Source organism: Narcine bancroftii, chromosome 12 (assembly GCF_036971445.1).
Source record: "Narcine bancroftii isolate sNarBan1 chromosome 12, sNarBan1.hap1, whole genome shotgun sequence".
NCBI classification, from domain to species: Eukaryota; Metazoa; Chordata; class Chondrichthyes; order Torpediniformes; family Narcinidae; genus Narcine; species Narcine bancroftii.
Genome location: NC_091480.1, coordinates 56,019,206 through 56,034,441, shown reverse-complemented (window position 1 = coordinate 56,034,441; position 15,236 = coordinate 56,019,206).

Here is a 15,236-nt window from a genome sequence, read left to right as displayed (position 1 = left end):
CACATGCCATCCTGATGTATTGATTTTTGATTATCACTGGGTCTAATTCCTGGAACTCCCTCCCTGAGAGCACCTTCATCACCACCTTTTCAAGGGCAATTAAGGGTAGGTATTAATGCTGGTCATATGTGTGATAAATATTCACTGTTCACTAGCAGTGCATAAAATGAACTGTGTCAGTAGTACAGACAGATCTTTGGTGGTCCTGGAGTAGGGTTAGGGTAGTAAGGGAAAATTCAAGTCCGAGAGTTCATCAAGGAAGTGAAAGGTTTAAGAATGTCCTTTTTAACAAGCATGATGTTTAAACAATCTGTCACTCTTAGCAAGGAGATGATTGTGGACTTTTCAAGGAGATCAGGAGAACACGACCCAGACCTCATCGAGGGGTCAGCAGTGGAGAGGGTCAAGAACTTCAAATTTCTGCGTATCTACATCTCCAAGGATCTGTTCTGGAGCCTCCACGTTAATGCAATCACGAAGAAGGATCGCTAACAGTTAGACTTTGTGAGGTGTTTGAGGTGTTTGGTATGTCACCGAAGACTCTCATAAACTTCTACAGGTGGACCGTGGAGAGCATTCTGGCTGGTTGCACTACTGCCTGGTACAGAGGCACCAATGCTCAGGACAAGAATAAACCCAGAGGGTTGTTAACTCGGCCTGTGACATCACAGGCACCAAACTTCACTCCATCGAGGACATCAACATGAGGTAGTGTCTAAAAAAGCAGCCTCTATCCTCAAAGACCCCACCGCCCAGGCCATGGCCTCTTCACTCTGCTACCATCGGAGAAAAGGTACAGGAGCCTAAAGACGAGCACTCAGCGGCACAAGGACAGCTTATTCCCCGCTGCCATCAGATTCTTGAATAATCAATGAACCAAAAACACTGCCTCCCTTTGTCTTTTCGTGCACTATTTTTATTAATTCTGTAAGGTGGTTTATATAAATGTTTGCCCTGTGATGCTGCCACAAAACAACGAATATCGTGACATGTTCATAACAATAAATTCTGATTCTGAACCCAATCTGTGATAACTGCCCTGAAATAAACTACATTTCTATAGCCCATACAATACTGTTGCTCTTTGAGAAATCAGAATGAAACAAAATAGATATAAATATTCTTCCCTCTCTGAAGTCTTGAGTAATATCGTGCTCCACTTCCATTTGTGCCATAGTTCATTGTACCACACCCAAACAGAAATTAATCATGCATGAACCTTGTTAGTAATGGTCAGTGAGCCTTTGGATCACAGCAGAGCCCCATTTTGTCAGAGTAAATGATACAGCCTGCTGCGAATAAATGGCCAAAGTTCTCCTCCCAGATTCTGGATCGCCAAGGGACGATTATCATGCCAGCTATAATCTGCTTTCATGACACAGAGCACAGATGGAGCCCAGAAGTTTCCAGACCTACTTGCTTCAATTACTCATTGGCTAAACTTGCCAAGTAATTACAAGAGCTGGGTTTACAGTTTGAAGGCATGTTATGTCGATGTATTAGCATCTAACTTCCTTCCGACCAGTTGAAGTAGGCTGCAGAAGATTTGTAGCCACATCGACATCAAGGCTACTCCGGGAGTTGGGAGTTTGAGGAAAGATACACCGACAAGCAGTTAAAGATCTCTCCAGAGCTGCTGAAAAGGGTAGTCAGTGGCTCTGGATGAGGAGAAAGGATTCCTCCTGGGCACCCAAGTGAGTGAATGGCATCTAGGGGGTGAGCCCGGGATTCACTGCTGAGGCCTTTGGAGGTGTTGTGGGTCTAGCAGCGAGACACTGAGGAAGGAGGGCACCCACTTGATAACCCAGAAGATGCCATCACTCACTTGCACCCCCCCCCCCCCCCCACAACCACAGAGTCTAAGCAGCTAGTCTCAGCAATAAGGGATATTAACATCTACTCCAATATAAAGTACCTTTGGATTCATAGTTTGAGCTGATTTCTTTTATTTCCCAGTTTTCTCTGCTCTCCTACCAGCCCCTGAACATGTAAACACATTCACACATGCAAAAACAACACCCATCCCCCTCCCGAACCACACAGCATATAGGTGTTCTTGCCAAAACTAGAATTCTGGGAAGATTGTTCCTAATGCATTAGGGAGGTACATTACGTGGAATTGAATGGATATAACAATTCTGGAAGTTGGGGCGAGAATTTTCACCATAATTTACAGACATGATAAAATCTAATAAAAATGTTTGTCTTGCTTAAGATGAAATGAGATTAAAGGTAAATTATTTTAAAAATGCTAAACATTCCTTGTGATACGAGCCCAGAGGACACCAAAACCTAGCAGCAATAGATATTCACCAAGACAAATGGATACTTAAGCAAAAGTTGCTTTTAATTATCTTTAAACATGAAAATAGAATCAAACTTGAACTTATCACTATTGACTTACTTAACCTAACTTAACCCCCTTCTAATTCTAAGCGCATGTTTATGTAATCTGTATGTAAATTCAGAAAAGTTCTTTGGTTCACAGTCCAATCTCACTTCTCATTCCTTCAAGTTCACTGGTTGCAAGCTTATACTGTGCACAGAATTTAACATTTATAAAGTTCACCGGGCTTTGGTGCTTGAAAGGTAAATGGTTACCGCTCAGGAAGGTTCTTGTCGGTTTTCAAAGAGAGATTTGTTGTTCCAGGACATCCACAACTGATGTTTCCATCAGCAACTTCAGTGTCTTGCTGACAAAACTTTCCCTGTCAGGGTTCTCCAGATGATAACCTCTTTCTTTCAGGTCACCAGAGTTCCTTTTTGTTTCACTTATTTCAAGTGAAACATTAGACAGCCAGTCCTCTCCCCTTGCATGAACCACAAGGGCTTTGACCAGGCTGTCTTCCAAAATGGGGCTTTCCACAAGTTTGCCAGCTTGTCCTGTTCCAGTCCTAGTTGCTGTCTGCTGGCTGTAACACTGTACAAGTGATCTGTGTGTGTGTCTCTCTCTCTCTCTCTCTCTCTCTCTCTCTGACTCTCTGAGAGAAAGCCTGTTTGACTCTCTCTGCTTGCAAAACCATATGACCCTCTTACAGCAGCAAGCTTTCCTCCAGACAATATGCAGCTCCAACAAGCTCTTTCATCTGTTGACTTTTGTAAACAATAATACATTAGTGAAGTCACTTGAGCACTCTTCAAAGCTCTTGCAAAAGCTGTGAGAGCCCGATATGTCTAGAATTGGGCATAGCTCCAGTATTTCAAATAAGATCTGTTTTAAAGTGTTTATATGTGACCTACTCTAACAAACCTTTCCCAATTTATCTCCAAAAAACATATCTATATACTCTGTCACACTTGCCTTATCCTTCTTGCTTGCTATCCTGAATGCAGTGTAACCTTAATAGACTTAGATAATATTTCTGTTGACCTGTAAACTTTGTCTCGTTATTCATACACATGAACTTAAAATATTGCTTGACTTTTAAATAGTGATCTCAGTTAAAAAAAATAATCCCTCCACATTCAACGTTCAAGGACAGTTTCTTTCCAACGATCACCAGGCTCTTGAATCATCCCTTACTACAATATACATGGACTGCTCCAACACCACAAAAGGACAGTCTGTACTATTGTAATAGCACTGTTTTTCGCCTGCACCATGGTAACTGTGAATATTTATTCGCTACCTGAAATTATTATCTATTTTTAATTTAATGTATACTATTGTCATTTTTTTTTCATGAAGTACCTGTTCAGCTGCAGCAAGTAAGAATTTCGATGCATGTGCAATGTACTTGACAATAAACAGTGGCAATATGACTATGACATGTATCACAAAACAAAAACCAGACACCTTTTAACGTGTGAAGGAGAGCAGCACTCTCTGCTGGCCAGTCAAAAGTCATCGAGTTTACAGCACAGTGTCTTAAAGGCCATTCATCTTAAATTATCCATGCCAGCAGCGATGCCTGCCGAAGGAAATCTGGGGGTGGGGTTAAATATGGGGAATGAGGATTAGTCACAGTGGTTCTCAACCTTTTTCTTTCCACTCACATCCCACCTGAAGTAATCCCTATGCCATTGGTGCTCTGTGATTAGTAAGGGATTGCTTCAGGTGGGATGTGAGTGGAAAGGGAATGTTGAGATCCACTGCTCTAGACTCAATTGTTACTGAAATATTTTGCTTGAGAAAAATTGTCATTGGCCCATTTCCTTTGGAGTTCTGAAACCGTGCACATAACAAGTCAATGAGGGACCATTAAAACAGTGGGTTTCAACCTTTTTCTTTCCACCCACACCCCACACTATTGCTTAAGGTGGGATGTGGGTGGGAAGAAAAAGGTTGAGAAGCACTATGTTAGTGTAAATGGACGTGGGATGGTGAGCCTGATAAAGGACCTGATTCTATGCTGTACAACTCTATGAGTAACATTGGTTGAACCACCAACTTTGGAATCACAGTCTTGGATAATACACATTGAAGGACTAGAGCAATCGCACCCAGGTTGGTAATAACCTCTAAACGCATAAAGCCCTTGCTGAGTGGTCAATTGCTTTTCTGTATCTTCCCCCACCCCTGCACCCCCCCACAACTGCTGGCGTTGATTCAAAAGAAAGATAAACTTGCAGATCGCCCCAAAGTTCTTAATTCCAGTCTAGTCACTGTTGGAGGAGATACAAAAATCAATTTGCACACAGCAAGCTCCAACAAACACGCTGAGCATAATGCAAGCTGAATTCAATTCTGTGGATTTTGGCAACCCCCAAATCTTTTGTTGAAGTCATCATTATTCATGAGTGAGCCTTGCCAGACTAGTCATTTGTGAGCAGCAGGAGGGATATCACTGCCAAGTTCATTAATGACCTCATCTAGACTTTTTCAGAGATCTCTGGATTTTAAGAATATGTGTATAGTCTTTAGTTGAAACAGTGACTTACCTGTGTTTGCATTTTACAGCTTTTTTTTCCTTTCCTCTTTCCGTAAATGGTTATATGGTTATATGGTTAAGTGATTTAAAAAAAAAATTCTCGTCGCTGACTTACAGTTGTCCATCCCTAATTACCCTTACATTACTTTCCATTTAACAAGTCAAGCCTGAATATTGTGCAAGTCTTGCTGCACATGAGCAGACTGCTTTCAGCGCTATTAAGAGAAGTTAAAGATAGCATTAGGTCAAAAAAAGGGCTTCTAATGTTCCCAAAAAAGCAATAATCCTGCTGATTGGTAAAATTTCACAATTTAGCATAGGAGGGCCAACACTTTGAAAAGGAAAGGGGAAATAGGCCATGGAGAAGCATTAAAAAATCCAGATTTTAAAAAACATACAGGTATGTATTAAAGAAAGGATCAGCTAGAGTTATTTCAGAGGAGCTAAATGATTATCTTGTATTTGTCTTCATGGAAGTCACAAAAATCCTCCTGGAAATAGTGAAAAACTAAGGTTGAGAGTGAATGAAGAGGAAATTAACATAAATAAACTGTACTGGACCGAAGACGATAAATTCCTCAGGTCCTCATTGCCGACTCAAATCAAGGATGCACTGGTTGTCATCTTCCTAAATTCCATGAATCCTAGAATGACTCCCACAAAAAGGAAAGACTGCAAATTCAACTCCACTATTTTAAGAAAGGAGGAAGAGTGTAAGCAGGTAGCTGTAGACTAGTTAGTCTGATGTCAGTAGTAGGAAAGATCCTGGAAGTTGTTAATGAGCAGTATTACAGCACTTAGACAAAAAGCATTGGATTGGCAGAGTCATTGTGGGTTGATAAAAGGGAAATTATGATTGACCAATGTTACCAATTTTAGGTTGTAATGAGCACAATAGGTCATGGCAAACAGTTGACCTATATTTGTACTTTCAGGTCTTTGATAAGCTCTAACATTGCCAATGTCAATGTGAGTTTACTGTCATATACAATGTACAGATGCACTACAGTTCTTATTTGCAGCCACACAGGTAATGGGGGTGTATTATAGAGCCCCTAATGGACAGAGGGAATTAGAGGAACATATTTGAAAGGAGATAGCATATATGTGTAGTAAATATAAGGTGGTGATTATAGGAGATTTTAACTTTCCACACATTGACTGGGACGCCCATACTGGATGGGTTGGAGTTTGTCAAATGTTTTCAGGAAAGTTTTCTAAATCGATACATAGAAGAGCCAACTAGAGAGGGGGCTGTATTGGGTCTCCTATTAGGGAACGAGATAGGTCAGGTGAGAGAGGTTTGTGTTAAGGAACACTTTGGGTCGAGTGATCATAATACTATTAGTTTTAGGTTAATAATAGAGAAGGATAGGGCTGGGCCTGAGGTTGAGATTCTTGATGGGAACAAGGCTAATTTTGAGGAAATGTGAAAGGATTTAAAGGGTGTGAGTTGGGATAATTCATTTTCTGGGAAGGATGCAACAGATAAATGGAGGATATTCAAAGGGGAAATGTTGACAGTAGAGTGGGTCTGTCCCTGTGAGGATTAAAGGAAAGGTTAGAAAATGTCAAGAGCCTTGGTGTTGAAGGGAGATTGGGAACTTGGTTCGGAGGAAGAAGGATGTGGACAACAGGTGTAGACAGCGGGGAGTAAATGAGGTGCATGAGGAATAGAAAGTGGGCAAAAAAAGTCTTTAAAAAAGAAATGAGAAAGGCTAAAAGGAGATACGAGGCTGCTTTGGCAGGCAAGGTCAAAATAAATCCAAAGTGTTTCTACAGGTACATTAAAGATGGCAGATAGAGTTTAATACTGACAAGTGTGAGTTGCAACATTTTGGAAGGACTAATCAGCAAAGGTCAGCAAAGGTTAAATGGTTGACAACTGAGGAGTGCAATAGAACAAAGGGATTTGGGAATTCTGGTACATAATTCCCTGAAAGTGGAGTCACATGTCTATAGGGTGGTGAAGAAAGCTTTTTGGTATTTTGGCCTTCATAAATCAGGGTATTGAATGGAGGAGTTGGGATGTCATGTTAAAGTTGTATAAGGCATTGGTGAGGCCAAATTTGGAATATTGTGTGCAGTTTTGGTCGCCAAATTACAGGAAGGATATAAACAATAGAGAGAGTGCAGAGGGATTTATGAGAATGTTGCCTGGGTTTTGGGTTTGAGTTACAGGGAAAGGTTGAGCAGGATGGGACTTTATTCCCTGGAGAAGATTGAGGGGTGATTTGATAGAGGTGTTTAAAATTCTAAGGGGGACAGATAGAGTCAAAGTGGGGAAGATTCAAACAAGAGGACATGGATTGAGATTGAAGGGGGAAAGGTTTATGAGAAACATGAGGAGGAATTTCTTCACTCAGAGGGTGGTACCTCACATATGTATTAAAGGTTAATACAACATTGCTGAGGGGCTCAAGCCCAAAATGTTGGTTCTGTATCTTCACCTTTGCTACATAAAGGCTCTATTTGACCTGCTGAGTTTCTCCAGCGTTGTGTGTTTTTTCAGTGTTTTATACTGGTGTGTGACTGGTGGAGTGTCATTAGGATCAGTGTAGGACCCCAACTATTCATAGTTTATACCAGTGACCTGGATGAAGGGCTCAAGTGCAGTTAATTAAGTTTCCTATCAGAACTATCCATTACAGGACAGTACATCCCTGTGTGAATTTACCAAGATCCAGTATCCGTTATCTTTCCTATTCATATCCTCTTGCATTGCATTTATTGCACCCTATTTTTATCCAGAAATATCAATGCATCAACCCGTTCTGGTATTAATTAATGGATTTACAAGTGGACAGGCATAAGAGAGTGGTGATGACACTAAATACAAAGATTGACGTCTGTAAGAGATTTGAGAAGGGAGGAAATCAATACATTTTGATGAAGAAATGCGTCATAGGGTCCTCTACTATTCATGATAGCAATAAAAATTAAAGAATTCAGTTTTGTGCAAGTTTGGAGATGGGTAAATGGGTAAACATACAGCATACTCCACACCAGCCATTGCCAAACTTATTTTGGCTGTTTCCCCCCCCCCCCCCCCGCCTCCCCACCCAGGACTCTGGACAGTTTATGGGCGCTGTGAAGCAGTCAAGTTTAGTTGGCTTCTTCCGCACTTCCCTCCTACCGACAACGTAGAAAACATAAAAAGTATTTGTGATGTGAGGTGAAAAGAAAACAAGGCTTTTACTCTGAGCTTAACAACTGTGGCTTGTGATCCCAGAGCAAACAGACACATAGGGAAAGAAGAAAATATAACATTTTTACAAGTATTATAACATTTCTTTAAAGATTCTTAGAGCAATGGTTTGTACACAATAGCCCCTTTTAAACTGTAGCACCTGGGCAACCCTCCTGGGGCCCAGGTCCAATTACTGGGGCAATTTAAGGGGAATCCTGCCCCCACATCACGCACTCACCGGAAATACTGCCAAATGTTCAGATACTGGCTGCACACAAGCGCTAACATCACTGGAATAAACGGGTCGGCCATTTTCCTGTTCAAATTGCCGGTGGTCGTGACCTAGTTAAGTTTAACTGGGTTCCCTGATTCCCTCCGACGGGGTTGACTGGGTTGGACCCTTTCTAACTGCCACATAACTGGGGCGCTAACCGGGGTTAACCTCATTTTACACGGCTGTTTGAAAGGGCCTAGTGAGTCATTAGGGAATCTTAAGCATAAACTCGAGGATGTGAAAATTTAATAAAAATAACTTTTTAAAATAATTCTTGTTAAATTAAAATTTTAATGAAATCCTTGAGCTTGATGCTCCTGTGCAAGTTTCTGATGTCAAACTCCAAATTGTGTTGTGACAGTTGAAAGTCACCTCTTGTGATATCAGTAAAAAACACAAAATGCCAGCGAAGCTCAGCTGGTCAAACAGTGTCCTTCATGAAGCAAAGGCGAAGATACAGAACCGATGTTTCGGGCTTGAGCCCTTCAACAGGGTATAAGCAAAATGCTGGCAAGCATCCGAACAAAAGAGTAGGGGGTGGGGGGGTTGGTAAGGCAGGAGATGAAAGGTGGAGAAAGAAGGGAGGGGACAGCAGAAATGAGGGGGGAGGGGGGGATGACAGGATTGTGTAGGTGAAAGAACTGGAAAGGCAGGAAATGGGGGAAGGGGAAGAAAAGGAAAGCAGGTTTAATGGAAAGCAATAATGTCAATAGGGTCTTTCAGGGCCTTGAGGGCGGTGGCAGGAGCGGATCCTAAACTGCAGATTCACCTTTCAGGTGCAGCCCTAAAAGGCTGCTGCAGCATTGCCTGGTCCACCTGAAAGGGCCTATTTTTCCAGAGGCACCTAGTAGCGCCTTCGAGATCTGATGGAGGCGGCAACTGGTGCCACAGCACCACCTGTCATAAGTATGCGGCATAGCAATGGCCGTCTTCCCTACCCATAATCCCCCACGCAGGAGGAACTGCTCTGTGTTTCCCATACAGTTCCAGCTGCGTGGGGGCTTATGGGTAGGGAAGACCGCCATTACTATGGCAAGTTTTGAGCTGCAGAGAGCGGCCCCAGTGCAGGAGCAGCTAGCCAGGCTGTGACAGCCTGCACTGGCCGCCCCCCGACATCCCACGCCATTGCCCCTGCCCTGATGTCCCCCATCGACCACCCATGCCCCGACATCCCCCAGTAGGGCAGAATCTGTCAGGCAGCGAGGTGGGGGGATGTCAGGCAGCGGGGTGGAGGTGGCTGTCAGGCAGCAGGGTCGGGGGGGCAGCTGTCAGGCAGCGGGCAGGGGGCGGCTATCAGGCAGTGGGGCTGGGGGAAGCTGTCAGGTAGCGGGGCAGGGGGCGGCTGTCAGGCAGTGGGGTGGGGGCAGGTGTCAGGTAGCATGGCAGGGGACAGCTGTCAGATAGCAGGGCTGGGGGCGGCTGTCAGATAGCAGGGCAGGGGGGCAGCTGTCAGGCAGCGGGGAGTTGGGTCGCTAGCTGATAGTCATCAACCCACCCCCAAACAGCCGCTTACAGCAGCTGCACATTCAGGTGTGTCAGCGGAGCCCGGCTCTCTGCTGATTATCCCTCCTGGAGGAGGGTTGGTGTCGGCGCCTCGGAGGCGCTTTCAGAGCATTCAGGTGAGTACTTCCTTAGCCACAAGGGGGAGAATATGCGGCTTTACACTGGGGTGTTCAGGCCATCTGAAAGGGCCTAATGTTCACGCCACGTGGCTGGAGGATGGAAAATTGTTCCTCCAATCTGCGGGTGGTTGGGGTAGGACAGTACACAAGGCCATGGACAGACATGTGAGTGTGGGAGTGTGACTTTGAATGGAAATGGTCAACCACTGGGAGGTCACTGTGGTTGCAAACGGAGCAGAGGTGCTGAGCAAAGTGATCTCTCAGTCTGCGCCTGGTCTCTCCAATGTGGAGAAGTCCACAAAGGAAACACCAGATGCAGTAAACAAGTCCTCTGGGTGTACAGGTGAAGTGTTGCTTCACATGAAAGGCCTGTTTGGGACCCCGGACTGTGGTGAGGGAGGAGGTGTGGGCACAAGTGTTGCACCTCCTGTAGGCCCAGGGGAAGGTGCCGGGGTTGCGATGGGATGAATGCATGAAGGAATCGCGGAGGAAGCAGTCCCTGCGGAAGTTCCTGGGGAAAATGTGTCTGGTGGTGGGAGTGACTTGGGTGACTTTATTACTTTATTTTCCATCTAGTCACTCCCCAGCTAGATGGCATTAACACTGACTTCACTGCCTTCCACTAAACCTGCTCACCTTTTCTTTCTCCTCCCCCCCTTTTCCTGTCCTTCCAGTTCCCCCGCTCACCCAGTCATTCCTCCTCCCCCTCATTGCTGCTCTACCCTTTCTCCACCTATCATCTCCTGCCTTTGCCACCTGCCCCCCCCCCCCCAACTCTTTTGTTTGGATGCTTGCCAGCGTTTTCTCAAACCTTGATAAAGGGCTCAAGCCCTTAAGTATCTTTGCTACATAAAGGACACTGTTTGACCTGCTGAGTTTCTCCAGCCTCGTGCGTGTTTTGACTTCAACCGTGGTGTCTACAGATTTTTATGATTTTCTTCTTTTGCCAAGGAAACAACCTTGAATCCACATAAGTATGTTGAGAGAAAGGCAATGAATAAGATTTCACCTTTTTCCCATAGTTTTGGAAAATCTATTCAGCAGGTCACTCTTAACCCAAAAGTCTTTTTGAAATTAATTGAACTTACAACATGCAATTCTATCACTGAAGATCAATCAACCTCTCTTGAATTTCTGCATCAACATTGGTAGGTTGTTCTTCATATGGATCTAATATCCAATAGGGGATATTGAAGTTTAACAGGTCATTAGCAGACCTGTCTGTATTTGCTTTAGGTGCTTCACATAAATAGAAATGTCATCGTCCTTCGGTGCCTCTGTGTTTGCGTTCACATTTGAAAGTTGTGAAAATTCCCAACATCTGATATTGCTCCAATAGAATTTGATCTTTTTATGGAAAGAAACAATGGCTTCCCTATTATTGGTGAGGTTATGGAGTTTGTCAGAGATATCTGCTAGATAAAATATGTCCACCTTTGCACGAACATAGCAGTTAGTGCAACACCGTTACAGCACCAGTGACTGGGGTTCGAATCCAGTGCTGACTGTAAGGTGTTTGTATGTTCTCCCTGTGTCTATGTGGGTGTCCTCCAGGTGCTCTGATTTCCTCCCACCATTCAAAAAACGTATTGGGGTAGTAGGTCAAATGGATGTAATTGGGCGCCACGGCCTTGTGGGCCAACAGGGCTTGTTACTGCGCTGTGTGTCTAAATTAAAAAAATTAAACAAGTATTTCTCCATGTTGGTTATGCGAAAGAAAGGAAATAATCGTGTCCCAGAGTGCAACAAAACAGCAAAGATAATTTCCTTTGGACAGCCCCCTCACCTTGGTAAACAGCAGCAACGTCTGGAAATGTTTGTCATTTTCTTTACACGGCTGCTGGAATAGACAGTCTTGAAAGGGATGTGATTTTATAGAGTTTACAGTCTTTATGACAATTGAAAGTGAAGCATTTAAATGTCCTCCTAAGTCCTGCCTATGAATGACACAAAGAATAGCAAAGACTGAAGGTATAATATATTTCAGGCGTGTGCTGAACCCTCTGTCAGCTGCATCTATGTTCTCGAATGGAATACTGTTCTCATTAACTTAATTTTTCTTTGAAAATTGTCAGCCCCTTGGTAGCTGTTTTTAATCCTTCTGGCCAACGACATCTCTTCCATCAGCTCGTTTCCATTCCAGAATCTGGCATAAGCCACAGAGTGGATTCGTCTAAATGTAAAGAGAATTTCTTGTAACAAAATGACTAATTGTTTTTCAATGTCCCTGGCCATCTCATTAATTCTTCTAGAAACTGTGGAACTGCTCAAAGGGATTGTTTCTTTGGTATTTAAGTTCATGACATCAGATATTATTATGGACACAAGGCAAAATAAGTGACTCAGCAACTTTATGAGCATTTTCATTTTTAATTCAGTTATCTTGCAATGATGCAAGAAGACTTTTTTTCTAATTTCTGTGACATTTCAGTAAACTTCTGTTTGAGCATTGACCTTCTCTCGAAATCATCTCAATTTTGAAGTAATTCGACATCACATAGGAGGCATAGAGCTGCGTGGTGATGTATTATAATGGATAGATGATTGGTTAACTAATAGAAAGCAGAGAGTTGGGGTACAGGGGTGTTTTTATGGTTGGCAATCAGAAGGGAGTGGGGTGTCACAGGGGTCGGTGCTGGGCCCACAACTGTTCACAATATCCATGAATGTTCTGGAAGAGGGGACAGAGTTCAGTGTGTCTACGTTTGCTGATGACACTAAATTGAGTGGAAAAGCAAATTGTGGAGAGGAGACGGAGAGTCTGCAGAGAGATGTAGACAGGTTAAGTGAGTGGGCAAGGGGCTGGCAGATGAGAGCACAAAGTTGGTAAATGTGAGGTTATCCACTTTGGATAGAGAAAAGGAAGATCAGATTATTATTTAAAAGGCAAGTGATTGCAGTACTGCCGTGCAGAAGGACTTGGGAGTGCTGGTACATGAATCGCAAAAGGTTGGTTTACAGGTGCAGCAGGCGATCAAGAAGGAAAATGGAACATTGGCCTCCATTGCGAGAGGGATTGAGTTTAAGAGGCAGGGAGGTTCTGCTATAACTGTACAAGATCCTGGTGAGGCCACATCTGGAGAACTGCATGCAGTTCTGGTCTCCTGACTTGAGGAATGATGTACTGGCTTTGGAGGCCGTGCAGAAGAGGTTCACCAGGTTGATTCCAGAGATGAGGGGGTTGCCCTATGAGGAGAGAGTGAGGCATCAGGGGCTGGACACTGGAATTTAGAAGAAGAGGGGATCTTATAGAAATGTATAGAATTATGAAAGGCTTAGACAAGATAGAGGCAAGTAAGTTGTCTCCATTGGTGGGGGAGACCAGAACTTGGGGACACAGACTCAAAATCCAGGGGAGCTGAGGAGCTGCTTTGCCCAGAGAGGGGTGAATCTGTGGAACTCGCTGCCCATTGAAGCAGTGGAGGCGACCTCAGTAAATATATTAAAGACCAGGTTGGATAGATTTTTACATAGTTGAGGAATTAAGGAATATGGGGAAAAGGCAGGTGGGTGGAGATGAGCCCATCATCAGATCAGCCATGATCTAATTGAACGGCGGAACAGGCTTGATGGGCCGAATGGACCACTCCTCCTATTTTAAATGTTTTTAATCCAAGTGTTTGTCTTTCTTCTCTTTATGTACGGTCTCCAAATGTTGTTTCAGCTTGCTTCGCCTCATGCTTTCATTTGAAACTGTATTAAAACAAATCAAACACATAGGACAGTGGTTCTCAACCTTCCCTTCCCACTCATATCCCACTTTGAGTAATCCCTAGGCCATCGGTGCTCTGTGATTAGTAAGGGATTGTTTAAGGTGGGATGAGTGGGAAGGAAAGGTTGAGAATCACTGCTCTAGATCCAATTGTTACTGAAATATTTTGCTGGAGAAAAATTGTCATTGGCCCATTTCCTTTGGAGTTCTGAAACCGTGCACATGAGTCAATTAGGGACAATTAAAACAGTGGTTTTCAAACTTTTTCTTTCCACTCACATCCCTCCTGAAGCAATCCCTTACTAATCACAGAGTACCTATGGCATAGGGAATACTTAAAGTGGGATGTGAGAGGAAAGAAAAAGGTTGAGAACAACTGAAATAGGGGAAGAAGGGTTTTGTGGAGCTGTAATGAACCCATACAATAAGCATTCCACTGAATACTCCCGACACTTCTTTTTTTCCCAAGGAACATGGATAAAATTATTTCTGAAAGTAATAAAAATTAACTCTTACAAAACAAAGGAACTTCTTACAAGGATTAACTCAAAAGTCATCTTAAATTTTATGTAAAACATACCTTCTTCAATAAAAGCTAGCAGAAGGAGTCATACATTCACTCCCTGTTACAAAAGGTTAAAGGAAAATGGGGACACATGCAGATGCAAGAAATATGGAGCAAAACCTTTTGGCCTGAACATTTATTTCCTGGAATTGAAAGCAATAGAACAAAAGAGGTGAACTATGTGGAAGGCAATTCATAGTCAAAGCTGGTTCCATGTCAGTCAAACACAGTCATGTTGAAGCGAGGAATGCTCTGAAAACATTGTTAATTATCCAGGCTGTCTCAACCTTGAAAAGAATCTCGCATTGCTTGGCAAAGATCTTTCCTTCCACAAAAAAATATTCAATCCATTCAGTTTCTATGTCCCCCTATACCCAGCACCACCCCCACGCTCACCCCCTCACCATTAAGGATTTAATTCTGTGGCCCTCCTTAAATGTGCTGTGGCCCCTATTGAGAATGGCTGCTCTGCACAAATCTACATTGGATCGACTAGGCCAATTGAAGTGATAGCCTTGTTTTCTTTGCACCTCACGTAACAGAAATATTTTTTTGTGTTTATGTAGTCAGTGGGAGAGAAGAGGCAGCACAGTTAGCGTAGCGGTTAGCGCAGTGCTATTACAGCACCAGTAACCCGGGTTCGAATCCAGCACTGCCTGTAAGGAGTTTGTAAGCCCTCCCTGAGTCTGCATGGGTTTCCTCTGCGTGCTCCGAAACATACGTATGGAAAAAATTAGATATGCTGTTAAAAGATTCAAATATTAACTTCCAAAAGATGTGGGGCCCATTTATGGACTATTATCATAACATAGGTGTTTAGATGCTGTCTGGTTCCAGGTTGGTGTAACTCGGTTCCCATGTAAACCTTGCTTTCGTGGTCGGGGTTTTGATTTATAAGGGGTATTTTTGTTGAGGATTTTCTTTTTTTTGATTTTGATAATATAATAGAGAACTGTTTTGTACAACTGTGAATATTGATAAAATTGATAAACATTATTATAG